The 17,970-nt window shown below is 27.1% G+C and overlaps 2 pseudogenes; one reads left to right on the top strand and one right to left on the bottom strand.

Annotated features, from left to right (window-relative positions):
- Positions 1-3,731: 3,731 nt before the first annotated feature.
- On the bottom strand, positions 3,732-8,922 carry LOC129320189 (rust resistance kinase Lr10-like; annotated as a pseudogene).
- LOC129319681 (PR5-like receptor kinase) lies at positions 7,932-17,068 on the top strand (annotated as a pseudogene).
- The last annotated feature ends 902 nt before the right edge of the window (positions 17,069-17,970 follow it).

The following is a 17,970-nucleotide window of genomic DNA, read 5'->3' as shown; positions in this document are numbered from 1 at the left end:
TTACACAAAAAATTTATATAATTTTACTTTCTGGGACTTTAAATTCAATTTTTTGTATGATGTTCAACATATACAAAAAAATTATGAAATAATTTTACCTTTATCATTAATAAAAGTTAATCTTAACTGTTAATTGATCAAAAAATTTAGAAAATCATTCAAAAAATTATAAATAAGTACAATATAAAAATAATAATGATTAGTTACTCTGAAACTATAAGTTATAAATTATAAAATAGTTATATAAATTTTTTATGAAGACAAATGAGTGTTAATGTTGCCTTTTTATCATATAATTTTTTGCCCTTAGATATACTATTTTAAATATTATGGATAATTATTTTTAAATTTTAAGTACTCCTTCCGTTAAAAAATATAAGGTATTTTTAATTGAATCTCACCTCCCAATAAAATAGTTATTTACTTTTAAACTGATCCTATTTTTTCATATTTACCCCTATTAAATACCCATAATAAATATAAAATCATTGTCAATAAGAGCACTTTTAAAAAAAAGGTAATGGTTACATCTTGAAAGACTAAAAATATCTTACATTTTTGAACATACAACTCCTCAAAAAATACTTATATTTTTAAACAAAAAGAGTATATATTATTCAAGATAATATATGAAATTTTTCATATTCAATGATGATTCAATCATTGAATTGGGAGCAGGTGTCTTGACTAATTTAATAACTAGTCTGATTTTCATAACATTAATTTATATAAAAAGGATATCATATGTTAATTGGATTTGCAATCTTCTAAATTCAATGATCTTGGAGGAACAATACGTGTGGAAAACAAATGTTGTTAGATTTCCACAAATATATGAACGTTTTCACATTGTATATAAAATACTCATATCATATGCTAGCTAGAAGAGACCTTTAAATTTACAAAACAAGTTAAGTAGAAAGAAAAGATAATTTTTTTAAAGAAAAGAGTATATTCAAAAAGCTACAGTATCAAACAACAACAACTATGAAAACAAGTGTCTCTAGCTTTTCATATTACTTTTAACAAATATGTAGATATCAATCAAAGATAGATGTCTCTAGTTTTCCTTCACATTACTATTTATGTTTGGTGGAAAATTTGTTTCCTACTTCATATAATTGTAGAAATATGTTACAAGAGAGATGATAATTAATATTTTGTGTAAATTAAAACTTGTGTGTAAATTAGAATTATGAAACAATTAAATGAGTGTCAAAAATAAAGTGACAATTAATGATATCTTCAAAAATTAGACTGCAATGAAAGAAACATTACCTGAAATTTGAGAAATAAATTATACTATTTATATTTTAGAAATTTATAAATACTGTAATTTCTTGTAAATTTTATATTGAATTGGTATTGAAATTTATCTGTAACATCGATGCATAGAATTCGGGAGGAAGATTATTCGATTATTCAATAATTTTTTTTTCTCAGCAAGGAAGGTTAATTAATTCTAATCCCTATTTTCCAACATCTTGTACGCTAAATTAGTCAATTATAATCAATTATAAAATTTATAGCAATTAAATCATACTATTTATAAATTATAAATAATAGAACATATTTCTCAGATGATATCTGGCTACATATTTGTTAAAAGTAACATGAAAGCTGGAGACTTTGCTTTCATTGTTGTCCTTTGATATATAAGTATAATATATCTAATGTGAAAACGTTGATTTATTTATAAAAAAAACCATTAAAGTGTATTTAAAAAAATGATGAATATTTTATATTAATAAGTGCGATATTTTTTTAAAATTATTTTTTAAATGAGTAAAAATTTTCCTCCATTAATAAAGAGGAATTTTTATTTTCTAAAAAAATAATTTAAAAAAATAATTCATTTATTAATATAAAATGTTTGGTACTTTTTTTTAAATATATATATATATATATATATTCTATGTCAAAATCTAAAAACATTTTTTCCACACGCATTGTGGAAGACTAAAGACATTGATTAGTCCTTCATGATGTGTCAGACAAAGCTTTGAATTTTTCAAAATGTGATCATCTTTCTTTCTAACTTATTTTGCAAGTTCATGAATCTCATGCAAAGAACACAGTTAGCTGAATGTCATACTTTCTTTGCTCATTAAATTTGGTAGGCCCCCTATGCAGAGAAACAGCTGAATCTTATAAACAAAATGAAATAATAAGAAAAGTTCATTGCACTGAAAAAGTCACATCACTAAATAAACCATACTTATTCAATGTACCGGACCACAACAATTAAAAGGGCACGTGTAGTGATAGAGAGAGCCACTAGAATTACTTCCTCCGAAATATATTCCTTCGTTCCAATTTAAAAGATACTATTAAATAAAATTATGTATATTAATAAAATTTATTAAATATATTTTACAAAAAATATAAACTTTTGAAAATATAAATTTATCTGTAACATCAATGCATAGCATTCGGATGGAATATTATTCATTTTTTACCCCTCAGAAGCAGGTTCTAATCCTTATTTTCCGACATCTTGTACATTTTAGTCCACACAACAGAATATATTTAATGCCATAACTTTAAAAATAAAAAAGAAAAAAGAAAAAACGCCATATCTTGTAGCAATGATGTCTCCGATTTTTTGAGACATTATTACTTTACTCCTCTCTAACCTGCTTTTCAATTTCAAAGGTCTCATCGTCTCATTTAGTATATGATTTTTTACACAAAATGAAAATTTATATACATTTATATATTTAAAAAATTACATTATTTTTAAGTTATAAATGATACTTCCTCCATTAAAAATGTAAGACATTTTTTGAAGAATTAGATATTAAAAAATATAGACATTTTTAATTTTTTGAGGTGTAATTATTATTTCTTTTTCAAAAATGTCCCTATTATGACTTTATATTTATTGTGAGATGCTTAATATAGATAAATATAAAAAAATAATATTAGTTTAAAAATAAATAATTATTTTATTTAAAAAGTTTAATTAAAAATATTTTATATTTTAAATAGAGGGAGCATGATTTATTTCTCAAGCTTCTTATAATAGAAAGAATAGACCACAGAAGAGATGCAAGGAGATTAGGTTATTAAAAAAGAGAGAAGCCCTTCGCCTTCTCTCTCTAACTCTATGGGCCCCACTTTCAGTCTCTCATCAACTCGTACGCAACTATGAAAAGTTGAAAAATGAATGAAATCAACCCTTATGAGCTTAACTTTTATGGACCCGTTTTTTAAAGGTTTAAATTTTTAAGTTTAATTTTTTTAAAATGTTTTATTTTTTAAAATCTAACTCTTATATAAAAAGTTCAGGGTTTAGCCTTAAGCCTTTATTATTATTATTTTTTTATTTTTTAAACTTTAGAAAACAAATGTCTCTAGCTTTTCATATTACTTTTAACAAATATGTAGATCTCATCAATGATAGATGTCTCTAGTTTTCCTTCACATTACTATCTATGTTTGGTGGAAAATTTGTTTCCTACTTCATATAATTGTAGAAATATGTTACAAGAGGGATGATAATTAATATTTTGTGTAAATTCAATCATTAAACTGGGAGTAGGTGTCTCGACCAATTTAATAATTGGTCCAATTTTCATAACATTAATTTCTATAAAAAATGTCATATGTTAATTGGATTTGTTATCTTCCTCTGCACTGAGAATTTTATAGTCTATTATCTACTACATTAATTTGAAAATGCTGTGTAACATATAATTACTAGGCTAAATATAAAAGATAAGCTAGCATACACAAATAATTAAAGGATTCATTTATTTAATAAACTTGAAAAATGTTACAAAATATTCGCAATCAAGTTAAAAATTATACACCACTAGCACATCATGTATATATTTATTCTAATTCATGAATCACTTCTAATTCTAAATTCAATGATCTTGGAGGAACAATGCTACTTGTATTGGATGATGGAGCAAAGTTAAATGGAGTAGGAGGCACTCTCAATTTATCTACATCTCCTTCAAGCATTTGTATGACTGTTTTCATAGACGGACGATTTGTTGCATGCCACTGAATACACCAAAGTCCCACAATTGCTAGTTTCTTTGCAATCCTAATGTCCTTTTCATCCTCTACACAAATATTTATATATCCTCCCTCAAGCAAATATGGATCCATTCTGGGTATAAAACTTGCAAAGTTTCTTGATTTGTATCAACATTTTTTCTTCCACAAACCATCTCGAGCAACAAAATTCCATAACTATAGATATCCGATTTGTAAGACACATTTCCAAAATTTCGAGAGAAGACCTCTGGTGCAATGTAACCTAATGTTCCTCTTGCTACAGTCATTGACACTGCACTTTGGTTTTTAGAACACAATTTTGCTAAACCAAAATCAGAAATTTTAGGAGTGAAATCATGATCCAATAAGACATTATGAGGATTGATGTCAAAGTGAAGAATTCTATAATCACAGCCTTGATGAAGATATTCAATCCCCTTGGCTATGCCAAGAGCTATTTGTTGCAACTTTGACCACCCAAGAAATTTTTCTTTGTTGTCTGGGGAACATATGAACTTTTGGAGGGAACCATTTGGGAAAAAATCATAAACAAGGGCACGGTGAAAACCATCAGCACAGTAACCCAACAAACGAACAACATTGATGTGATGAATTTTGCCCATAGTGCCCATTTCATTAATGAAGTCTTGCCCATCATTGTCTGAATTATTGAGTACTTTGACAGCCACCTGAATTTCAGTCGATAGCGTACCTTCGAAGACTGTTCCATGTGCACCTTCACCTAATTTATCCTTGAAATGGTTTGTGATTCTTTTGATGTCAGCATAAGAGAATCTGGTAGGTTTAAGTGCCTCGTAATCCTTCAAAAACCTTTCAAGTCTAACTTGATCATGTCCTTTCTTTAGGAAGTAACGACATATGTAGAAGAACACAACGAACAGCAAAACCAGGACAATCAAACCTGAAGTTATATGAGCACAATAAATGAACATTCAATGTCAATCAAAGCGGCATCCCAGAACCTAATGAATGAAAAAAAAAAGAAGAAAATCACAGCCTATGGTCACCTGTTTCTGGCAAAACACTTTTGAGTATCTTGCTGGTCTTGTGCTTTTCGACCTTTGGTTGGATCCATCTGATTCGCAAGTAGTCACCTTGCAGAGCATTTGCGGGTATTGGAGAACTTAACCATAATATCATGGTGCAGAAAACTAGGTCCTGCTGCAGGGCGTTGTCCTCAGAGCCAAGAGCACGAATTGGGCAATAATACTTGGATGGATATTCTGACCCAGCCGAAGAACAATTGAAGAAAGTAACATTTTCGGCCATATTTACATCATAATCATACTCCAAAGGATGGATATTGGATGAATTGTAGAGATGACGTTGTAGAAAGAGTGTGGGAAGACAACCTTCTGTATCATATGCCGACAAGATGTGGGATTCATGGTCTATGTCTACGACTTCGAGACTTACTCCATGAAGAGCGGAATAGATGGGAACTCAACCGTTGTCCCCCCAGTGCCATCGTCATGGAGATGGAGATGGAATGGAAGATTCTCAGCACTACGCACATGCTGATTCTGAGCATTGCCTTGTTTCAGAAGTAGCAATGACAACTGGATTATCCCCAATAAGAAGAATCTGTGATGCCAAAACATTGTAACCAAAGGATGAATCAGCCTAAATTGTTTGCTACGGTACGTAAGTAACAGCTCTGCAATGATCCACAGCAAAGATTTGAATTTATTGTTGTAGGATGGAATAACTGACTGGGTCCTGGAATCAACGGTTAATGAGATTTGACTCTAAAAACATCAAATAAATCTAGTAATAAAGCAACCAAGGAATACAGAAACAATGAATACTCAGAAAAATATATCAAACGTGATTTGATTTTCATTTTTTCTTTTACTGTTTTTTTGCCAACAAATAAATGACCTAAGTCTGAAGGATAATTAAAATTAGCGTGGAAATTAGGCCCCAAAGTAAGATGTGCATGGAAAAGTCATTGGCCAGGCAGAAATAAAGGGGGGAAGGAAAATGCAAAGAAAAATCATTAAGGTTGACCTAAAAAAGTCGGCTTTACTTGGAAAAAAAAAAAAGGTTAAATTCCAATTTTTGACCGTGAACCTTTTTTTTTAAGGTTGGAATCTTAAAGTCAAGCGTATTGTAACGTCAGTTGACTGATGAAATTATAAAAAGATGTACTAGGAAATTGAGAACAAATTTCTTACGAAAAAATTCATATCAAGTAAGTCCAAAAAATTATAAATAAATATTAAGAGGCTAATGTTATTTCTTATCAATAAAAAAAAAGTCATTTGAATAATTCCTTTGACAAAAGTTCAATAAGTAATTAAGATATATTACATTAGTTTTAATAATATAGTATTAAAATATTACTAGTTTAATATTTAATAATTTAAATATTATTATTTATTAGTTTTGAAGAAGATTTGTTAATCATCACGCTACAAATTTTAGTAAAGGAAAAAATATACATTTTATCCTTTAACTTCGTTATTCATATAGTTTTATTTTGATTTTTTAATTTTATAAAATATTTTTTTAATTATCTAGCCTTAATACTGTTAATTTAATTAACAAAAATATTGATATTAAAATTTTTAATAATGAAAAAATATTCTTAAATGTTAATATATTAAATTTAATTTTTTATAATAATGACAAGTGGCATAGAAAATTATCTAGAATATTGAAAAGATACTTTATAAACTGAAATCAACAGTTACATAAGATTTGACTCTAAAACATCAAATAAATCTAGTAATAAAGCAAACAAGGAATTCAGAAACAATGAATACTCAGAAAAATATATCAAACGTGATTTGATTTTTATTTTTCTTTTACTGTTTTTTTGCCAGCAAATAAATGACCTAAGTCTGGAGGATAATTAAAATTAGCGTGGAAATAAGGCCCCAAAGGAAGATGTGCATGGAAAAGTCATTGGCCAGGCAGAAATAAAGTGGGGAAGGAAAATGCAAAGAAAAATCATTACGACCCAAAAAAGTCGGCTAAAAAAAAAGGTTAAATTCCAATTTTTGACCGTGAACCTTTTTTTTTTTTTTTCAAGGTGGGAATCTTAAAGTCAAGCGCATCGTAGCGTCAGTTGACTGATAAAATTATAAAAAGATGGATTAAGAAATTACAAACAAGTTTCTTACCAAAATATTAACACCAAGTAAGTCTGAAAAATTACAAATAAATATTAAGAAATTAATGTTATTTCTTATCAATATTAAAAAAATGTCATTTGACTAATTCCTTTGACAAAAGGTCAATAAGTAATTAAGATATACTCTTTCCATTAAAAAATATAAGATTTTTAAAGAGTTAGATATTTAAAAATACAAGACATTTTTAGTCTTTCAAAATATAATCATTGTCTTTTTTTTAAAAATGTCCCTATTTATAATGACTTTATATTTATTATACGGTGTTTAATAGAGATAAATATGTAAAGATAGAATTAGTTAAAAGCAGGTAACTACTTTATTAAAAATAAAATTTTTTAAAAATGCTTCATGTTTTTTTAAACAAAGAGAGTATTACATTAGTTTTAATAATATAGTATTAAAATATTAATAGTCTAATATTTAATAATTTAAATATTATTATTTATTAATTTTGAAGGAAGATTTGTTAACCATCGCACTACATATTTTAGTAAAGCAAAAAAATATACATTTTGTCCTTTAACTTTATTGTTTATATAATTTTATTTTAATTTTTTAATTTTATAAAATACTTTTTTAATTATCTCGCCTTAATACTGTTAATTTAATTAAAAAAATATTGACATTAAATTTTTCAATAATGGCAAAACATTCTTAAATATTAATATATTAAATTTAATTTTTTATAATAATGACAAGTGGCACAAACACATCATTAAAACTAAGGATGTAAAAGTCGAAAAGATGTTTTATAAACTAGAATCTTATAAAATTAGGAAGACTAAAAACACATTTCTAACTTTAATAAAGTCATTGAGTATTCAATTTGTGAATAAATAAAGCCACCAAAATATTTATAAAAAAGCAAAGGAGAAAGAAAGTCGGGAAAGAAAGATGGAAGGGGTAAAAGTGGGAAACAATAGGAAAACGCAAGGAAGTGAGACAGAAATCGTTAGTCAATTTAATTATTCAGAAGGAGGGAATAGAGGAAGTAGAGAGATATAAAAAGGAAAGATGGAATTGGGTTGAGAAGCAAGGCAGTGATTGAGATGAATAGAGAAGAATGGGGAGAGAGAGAAGATCACAGAGTTGTTGGGTTTAGTGTGGTTGCCTCTGCTTCTCATGGATCAAATTCTGAGTTCTGCAGAGCAAACTAGTGAGCCCTGTGCTGCGTCTCGTTGTGGCATTATCACAAACATCTCTCATCCATTCCGACTACAAGATGACCCTCCCCACTGCGGCGATCCTGAGTTAGAGATAGCCTGTGAAAACAGCGTCCCTCTCATTCATTTATACGATGATTATTATAATGGAACATACCGGGTAGTAGCAGGAACATACAGAGTGCTGGGAATCAACTACACCGACTTCACAATCCGACTTGTAGATGCGGGCATTCAGGACGGCAATTGCTCCTCCTTCCCTCGCTATTCCTTCACCTATTGGGATCCTTACGATATTATAGCTTTGACGTTAATAGCAACATGTTTTATTTAATAAACTGGTAGGGTACCTGAACTGCAGCGATCCAGTGAGGGGCGACGCAGCGTACGTGGATACGGCTCCCTGCTTGAATTGGGAAGGAGGCGGACATGTTTATGCCGTGGCCGGAGAATTGCCGGCTGAGCGGTTTCAACCTCAGTGTCGTCTCATGTTGCTGACCCCCATCGACTTAGATTGGAAATCATTGCTTCCTGCAGGTGGAATCAAGTCCTATGCTGATATTCACACACTGCTTTCCTATGGATTTGAGCTTTCTTGGTGGAACCGAGCCTGTGATCTTCATTGTCCAGACGGCACTTTTTGCCATTTCAACCCCGGACAACCTCTGCTGCTATAGCAATAGTAAGTGTGTGTGTGTGTTTACTATTACATCAAGGATTTTTTATATCGATTCTTTTAGATATTTTACATTGATTATTAGATTACGTGATGCGTTTTTCCCCCATAATCACAACACCATTCAATAAAAATATAAACTACATCTTATTTATAAAATAATTTTACCTATTTTTAGAAATTATAGAATAATTTGTCTTTAAAATTATTCATCTGAATGTTTATACTTTTAAGGAAGAATTTTAATAAAGACCGTAAATTTAAATTCCTAAAATTTTGCTGCAGTTTTTGATATTAAATTTTTGAAAAAAATAACAAAATTATTCCTCATTTAAATTAGTGTTAGAACTTCTCCACTTTATCTGTTCATTGTCTTCACTTGTTAATTTACTTATGAAATGTTGTTTATTATCCTACTTAACTTATTTTTTCATTTTAGGTGTTCATCTTAAGACTATAGCTTGTTAGTTCATATACTGTATGTTGTTCATTTAGATACAATTGCTGTTCATTGCTCTACTTTACTTGTTCATTGCTAGACTTTCACTTAATTCCATTCTAGAAAAATGAACAAGTAAATGAACAAGTGAGGGCCTGTTTGAATTTTTGTTAGGTAATTGATTATGAAAATAATTGACTGAATAGTTGATTTTAATCATAATTGATAACGTAATCTATTTAAGTACTGTTTTTCTAAAATTAATTTTAACAAAATTGAAGATGTTTGGATAATTTATTCAGAATCAATTTTAACTATACAAACTACTATAAAGGACATTACTTTTCAAAATTAAATTATTAATATATTTGTATCTAATATTATCAAATTTATTAAATTTTATTTAAGAAGTAAAATATATTATTTAAATTACATATCTGATTAATTATAAAAATTTAAATTACATTAATATTAACAATTTAATTTCTGTAAATAAATAACTCAATATATCTTAGTTCAAATAAATTTAATAAAAGAAAGAGATTTAATTCTTAAATACCAAACGTTAATTTTACAATTACTAATGAAGATGATAATATATAAATTGATCTCTAATAACATCATAAATATGAGCCATATTTGACGATGTTAAGCATGTCCTTAAAATTTTAGCAACATAAAAAAATTAACAATATAACAAATGACACAAAATCTCTCTCTTTTTGAACCATTGCAACAATATTTGTAATGATCATAAATTTTAAACTAATTTTTTTTACCAATTAATATTTTATTTGAATTAATTTATAATAAGTACTAAGTGGAGGGTGGTGGTTGATAGGAACTTATGTTAATAACTTTTTTGAGGATTTAAAGTTTGAATTTTACTAAAAAAAAAGAGAGAAGAGAAAAGAGATTGGTTTTAAAGAAAAGAGTTTGATTTTATTTTTATAAAATTTTGTGCCTTTTTTTATAATTTTTTCTTGAGCCTTCCTTTATAATTTTTCCCAATGCTCATTTTTTGAAGAAGCTCACATTCCTTGCTTTTGAAAAAAATTCAATTTTAACCAAAAAACTGATTTTTTGCTTTTTCAAGTGTTTGGCTAATAACTCAAAAAATTAGTCAAAAAATTATCTAACCACATACTAAAATGAAGTAATGAATAAGTGAAGTATGATAGTTTTGATGTTAATTTAAATGAGAACAATTTTATTATTTCTTTTAAAATTTTAATATCAAATTAATATTCTTAAATTGCAGTGAAATTTTAAAAATTTAAGATTTTGAATTTAATTAAATAAGTCTGATCCAAGGTCTTTATTAAAATTCTTCCTACTTTTTTTAATTAAATATTATTCCTTCTCTCCCATTTTTCTCTCTCTTAATATACATGCATTGTAATGCATGTTAATTTTGAGCTACTATCATCTTTTATTATTGGGTGATGCAGGAAAGTCGTTTTCAGAGTGGCTCCATGACCGAATGGAAGGTAACAATTTTGACTTAATATTTCCATTTTTATTTACTTCTTCTATTAAGTGATAGATGCATAGCTAGTAACTTACTTAATGACATAAATATTATTTTTATTTGACAAAAATATTATTTTTATTGTCAAGCTTATGTTTTCATATTTTTTATCAATCTTATTTTATTGTGTATCAAGTAATTTATAATTATTTTTCTCAAAAACTAGTGTACTCTTCAAACGATTGAAAGAATCACCACTAGTGTGCTCTTATAATTTGGACGATTCTGTGAAAATTTTAGTACAAACACTAGGTTCACATATAATGATATAACGAACTCTAATAGTGTGTGTGTTAGTAATGGCCTTTTATTTATTTATTTATCATCATCATCATCATCTTATAAAGTAAGCTAAATTAACTTCTATGAATTTGAAAGACAAAAACTTTTTCTTTAAAATTTTATCCAATTTACGATTTAGTCTTTATATTTTAATTTCCATTAATCTCATTTTTATGATTTCAAAACATCGAATAAATGATCCTTATACATTAAATCAATATCTAACAAATGGTTTAAAAACATCGAGTGAATTATAGGTCGCAGGGTTCTTACCAATTTAAAAAATAATAGTCAACATTAGAGAAAGCTATTATATCGTTACATGCTGTAAACAAAAGTTAATTAATTTTAACTATTAATTGTTCAGAAATTTTAAAAATGACCTCAAAAATTATAGAAAATTATCAACAAAATAAGTACTTTATAAAAAAATTAATATCAATTAAATATTTAAATTACAAATAAATTTCAAGAAATTATTTTTATTTCTTACCTATAATTAAAAAAAATTCAATGATGACTTTCAAAAATCGGCATTGAAAGTGAACAATTTACAATGACAATAAAAGTTATTATTAAAAGTTTGACCTTCTGTGACGACAATCAAAGTCGCCACTGAATGTCAAGCTCTCAATAGAAATAAATGCATGTCACTACTAAAAGTCTTAAATTATGTTGCTGTTGAAGGTTCACAATTAATAGAGACTTTTTAAAGTTGCCACAAAAAGTGTGACATTCAGTACTTTAACTGTCGCCGTTGAAAGTTTGACTTTCATGATAATTAATAATTCTTTTATTTTTTTGTTTAATCTAATATTTAAATTTTAATACATTAATTTTATTGTATTATTGTAATTTTATGATGAATATATAAAATAAGGTAATGAGTTTTCATTTAATATATTTTATAGTTAAATTGAAACTTTAATATAATGAAATTATTTTAAAAAGGTTAAAGTATTATTTAATGCTAATGAATTGGATTAAAGAATCAAGTCAAATCATATTATTTCAAGTCAATCTTTCTTATCAAGTAATGTTTGATTTGATTCGGTCCAACTATTTATACCATTTTGATTATTGATTTTGGTAAATTAACATGAATTGACTAATGCACGCCCCTATGTGAAGTAATAAATTTATTCAAAGACCTATTGTTTAATATTTTAATTTGGAATGAATATGATATGGTAATGAGTCTCTATTTTCATATGTTTTATGATTAAATTAATATTTTAAATAATAACACTACTTGTTTGTAATAATTATACATGTGATAGTTAAATTTATTCATCCATATAATGATATTTCAATTAATCTAAATTTTTTAATTTAAATTTTACTTTTAATTCCTATAACTTTGAAGTTTGATGTTAGTTTAGAGTTTCCCAATTCAATAGTTAATGATAAGAAAGAAGAGAAATGAAATATTTTAAGATTCTATTTTTAATTTTTGGAATATATGAAATATACTATGTATGTAATGCTATATTGGTTTTGTTTGATGCTATTTTGAGACATAAATATAAAAAAAATAGATAATATTGTATAAAATTTTCTTATGAAATTATTATTAAAAATAAAAACTAATTAAAAAAGTAATGTGTAAAAAAATAGTCAACTACATTACTTAAGAGTTACTGTAAATTAAAAATAAAATAAAATTTTAATTAAACTAGCTAAAAAAATAAATAATTATAGTCTAATGCATGATCATCTATATTTTTTTATTTATTTTTATTTATTTTTATATTTTTAAAAAAATAAATTACATTACTTAAGAATTATCATTTTATTTTTTGTTTAATCCAATATTTAACATTTTAAGATATTAATTTTGTGTATTCAACTAATCTAATTTTTCAATTAAAATTTATTAAGTTTTGAAGCTTGATACTAGTTTAAAGGTTCCAAATTCCATTATTGGTAGGGAAGAGAAAGATGAAAAGAAGATCATGAATGGGATACTAAAAATTCTATATTTAATTTTTAGAATATATGAAATAAATCTATGTTAGGCTATATGATCTTTTGTTTGATAATATCTTGAGACATAAATAATAAAAAAATAGATAATAATGTGTATAAGTTTCTTATAAATTATCATTTAAAAATAAAAACTAATTAAAAATGTAAAATGTAATGTAAAAACAAATCAAAAATATTTACTTAAGAGTTATTATTAATTGAAAGTAAATTCAAAAGCTATATATAAACTAACATAGACACATAACACAAATTTATACAAATATATAGGCAAGATTTATGTATTTAGCTTTATACATTTAATATAATTTTATTTAATAAAATCAATATATTTTGGTAAAATTAAAAGTTTAAAGGTCAAACTTAACGGTCAACTAACAGCTATATATATAAAAATGAAGTATCAAATGTACAAAAGAGATTTATCTAACATATATTTTAACTTTAATGGAGAGATATGTGTAGTTATATACTCATTATTTTTTTTTTAGTTTAGTTGTTTTAAAAAATAACTCCATTACATTATGCTAAAAATTTGCATATATTTAAGTATAAATAAATTCCTTGAAAGAAACCCTCCAGCTAAAATTTGCGTCCAGTGTCATATCAACTTATCAGATAGATCCCAATTTTTGAGGTGTAAAATAGGTCCAACGTATTATTATTTGATATAATTGATTAATATATAAGTGTATATCAAATATTGTTATATAAAGACAAGGATTACTTTCAGCTGCAGCGGTAGGAATGCACCTCTTCACTTGCCTAAAGTGATCGCATGTTTGAATTTACTTGTCAATTTTTTTTTCAGCAGCAACTTTTTTGATAGTTTCAACAGTGACATTTGTTATTATTAATTCTTAACTTTCAGGGACGATTATTCTTTAATGGCAATGAATTTTTGTTTTCTGTGACAACATTATTCTATTGCGACTGGTTTTGTTACCTTTGATAGAATTAGCGACAGAAGTACTAGAGGTGTCGTTATGGCAACTTTTTGTCGCTGCTTAAAACAACTGTTAAAAATATTATTTTTTTAATAATATTTTATTAAAATATCTATATTTTAATATATATATATATATATATATTTTTGGTGTGCGAGTGTGACATCAAGCTTCTACTTCAAATGTGTGGAGTTGGTTCATATCAATCGTGATCCTTTTTTTTTCACCCGATTGCTGTTGAATTCCTCAGTAGCATTCTTGGTGATGTAACTTTGAGTTCTATCTTACTTTGGTGTTTTTCCTTTCCTAATGTATAAAAGAAATTTTCTTTTTTTCTTTTGTTTTTGCCCTTTTGACTCATAATACAGAATTTATGTCAATATCAATATATCATACAAAACGTCAAGAAAGCTACTTTTATTTGAAAAAAGCTACACTGTTTGCAAGACATAAAGAGAAGTATAACTTTCTTTTTTTAAAAAAAATAAAAATAAATCATACAATGTATCATGTTACATGTCTAGTTTTAAAATATAGCTATATGTTCGTAAATTACATACAATCTTCTCATGCAATAACAGAGAGTCTGAAGTTGCAATAGATGAATAATTTGTAATTAGAAATAAAATATAAATTGTAGCATCGATATCAATGTTTTTGATTTTACTAAAATGAATCTTTTGATGATCATTCTTTGCGGTAGTTATTTTGTTATTATGTTACCTTGTCGTTCTTAACTTTTGTATAATCTTCTTGCAGATTTTGATTATGGAATTGGTGATGGTAAGGTTTTATGGTCCAGTTATTATAATTATTGCCGTTGTTTATCTATATTTTATTGGTTTAGTTATTACTTTAGTCTCATAAGTAATATATATATATATATATTATATAATTTATTTAGAAAAAACACTATAACATCTCCTAAGTTTTATCTTTATAATGCAACATTATAGAACTTCATTCTATTTCAAAAACTTATAGGAACAACTTTACATGATAGCAAGGAAGACCTTTGTCCCCCACCCTCTTTCTTTAATCTTTGTTTTAAAAAGTGTTTGTATTTTCTTGTTAAAATTTTCAAAATGAATTTTAGCCCACTAACTTTTCTTACAATTTCATCCCCAAAAAAAAAAAAGGATTTAGCTAGAAAACGATAATTGAAGATCATATGAAAGCATTTATTATAGTTATTTAAGGGCAGGATTTGAAAAGGGTTTAAGAAACATTTTCTATATTAGTTAGTTGTACTTTGGACTGGTTTAGAAAACCAAAAAAAAATAAGTAAATAAATAAAAGAATATTTAAAAAATAAAAAAAAAACTTTTCTACACTGGTTATATTTGTAACTAGTGTAATAAGTAAATAAATAAAAAAATTATTTAAATATAAAAACATTTCTGCACGATTATACTTATTAGTTGTAACCGGCGAAGAAGAGAAAAAAAAATTATTTTCATATAAAAACCTTTTTACATCGGCTTTATCAGACCAGTCACATTTTTAAGACTGACCAGTTCCATTGACTTTGTGGAAATATTAATGTGCAGGTCTATTAAAAATAGTGGGAAAGAAAAAACCAGTTTTGTAAATGGTCATTTTAGCAGATCAAATATTGCCAGGCGATTAGGAGCAGTCATTGGTAGATTTGTGTTGCCATTCATCACATCGAGGCTTTTGTTTGGTATCATATTCCTAATTGTCCTATTAACTTACACATGTCGCAAAAGACACTTATCAATGTATGAGAACATTGAAGATTTTATACGACTTCACAACCTCCTTCCAATAAGGTACTCCTACAAAAATTTGAAGGCAATCACTGGTGGATTCAAAAACAAGTTAGGTGAAGGTGGCTTTGGCACCGTATATAAGGGGAAGCTAAAGAGTGGAATTGATGTTGCTGTCAAAATATTGGGTAATACCAAATCCAATGGCCAAGAATTTATCAATGAAGTTGCAACTATTGGAAGGATACACCATTATAATGTGGTAAATCTCGTTGGCTTTTCTGTGGAAGGAACAAAGCGTGCTCTTGTCTATGAATTCATGTCCAATGGCTCTTTGGATAAATATATTTTTTCCAAAGAAGGAAGTGTCTCCTTGAGCTATCACAGAATATATGAGATATCATTAGGGGTGGCTCATGGAATTGCTTACCTTCATCATGGGTGTGATATACAAATATTGCATTTTGATATCAAGCCCCATAACATTCTTCTTGATGACAACTTTACTCCAAAGATTTCAGATTTTGGATTGGCAAGATTATATTCTGTGGATGATAGTATTGTCACTTTGACTGCAGCAAGAGAAACTATAGGATAATGGCTCCTGAATTATTCTACAAGAATATTGGGGGAGTCTCTTATAAGGCTGATGTTTATAGTTTTGGAATGCTTTTAATGGAAATGGCGAGTCGAAGGAAGGAATTTGAACCCACATGCAGAACATTCAAGCCAACTTTACTTTCCCTTATGGATTTATGACCAATTTGATGAAGAAAAAGATATAGAATTAGAAGATTTGACAAGAGAGGAAAAGAATTTGGCAAGGAAAATGTTTATGATAGCACTCTGGTGTATACAACTAAAACCTGCTGATCGTCCTTCAATGAAAAAGGTAATAGAGATGTTAGAAGTAGATGATATTAGAAGTCTTGAAATGCCTCCAAAACCTTTTCTATATCCTAATGAAAGTGTTACAGTGGATGAAGGATCCTCCTCTACCCAAACAACATTCGCTACCTCTTCACATTCTCATAATAATTCAGGTGAAGGCACAAGTAATGGAAAATGATACTTTGCAATTCAAAATGGATGTCAAAAGTGGTACATACCTTGTTAAGTCTCACTTACCAATTAGTATTTGAGCAAGATTTAGTTATTGCCATGATTTGGATATTTTCAGTAATAATTTAGAATTTTGTTTTCATTTTGTTATATAATGGTGTAGTAATATGTGAAACACTTTATTTTCGCCCAAGTTCATATACAATAACAAATAATCTGCCATGCATGTAATATATCATTTCAACTTCATTTAATGTCAAAAAAAAAAGAAAAAAAAAAACTCTCTAGAGATTATAACTAATTAGTAGAAACCTCTGAGTACTTTTAGGACACGAGAGATTTGAAGATGATTGAATCTAATGTATTGGCACCATTTTGATACTGTCATTAAATTTTCATATGAATCCTTCTTGGAATCCCACGCCTCTCTAGGATATGCATCATCAGTAGTGTCGCTTTTGAATGGACTTCTTGAGTCAATGGTTCCCTTTAGAGTTCTGGCAATTTGCATTTGCAATTCTATGTGTTTGTAATGTAACAAATCGAACTGTTTAAGTCTTTAAGAAGGTAGAATTAGTTGTATGCAAATATATCTAAGAGATTTGAGAACATCCAATCAATTTTGGGAGAAGTACTGCTAAATTTCCTACATTTGTATGCTAGTTCATATGAATTCATGTCTCGTGAAAGATACCAATAAATTGTTATGTTCCTACATTTTGAAAAGTATAATTTGTAAATTTAAGATGCTCTCTCTCTTAACATAGGTAATATTTTAGAATGAGAACTCCTTTTATACTTGTTCTCATAATACATTGCTACAAAAATGACTTTTTACATTAGTTATTTTGAATTTTTTATATTAGTTATTGTGAGAAGTGTAAAAAAAAAAACAATGTGAAAAATTGACTTTTTACATTGGTTAAATAAATAATTGATGTGAAAAGTAGAGTTTTTTTAAAAACTAATGTAGTAAGTGTAT

The sequence above is a fragment of the Prosopis cineraria genome, unplaced genomic scaffold (assembly GCF_029017545.1).
Source record: "Prosopis cineraria cultivar Desert tree isolate PC_DT_omini unplaced genomic scaffold, ASM2901754v1 PC9, whole genome shotgun sequence".
NCBI classification, from domain to species: domain Eukaryota; kingdom Viridiplantae; phylum Streptophyta; class Magnoliopsida; order Fabales; family Fabaceae; genus Prosopis; species Prosopis cineraria.
Note: the sequence above shows the minus strand (reverse complement) of the source record. Positions and strands in the feature narration are given on the sequence as shown.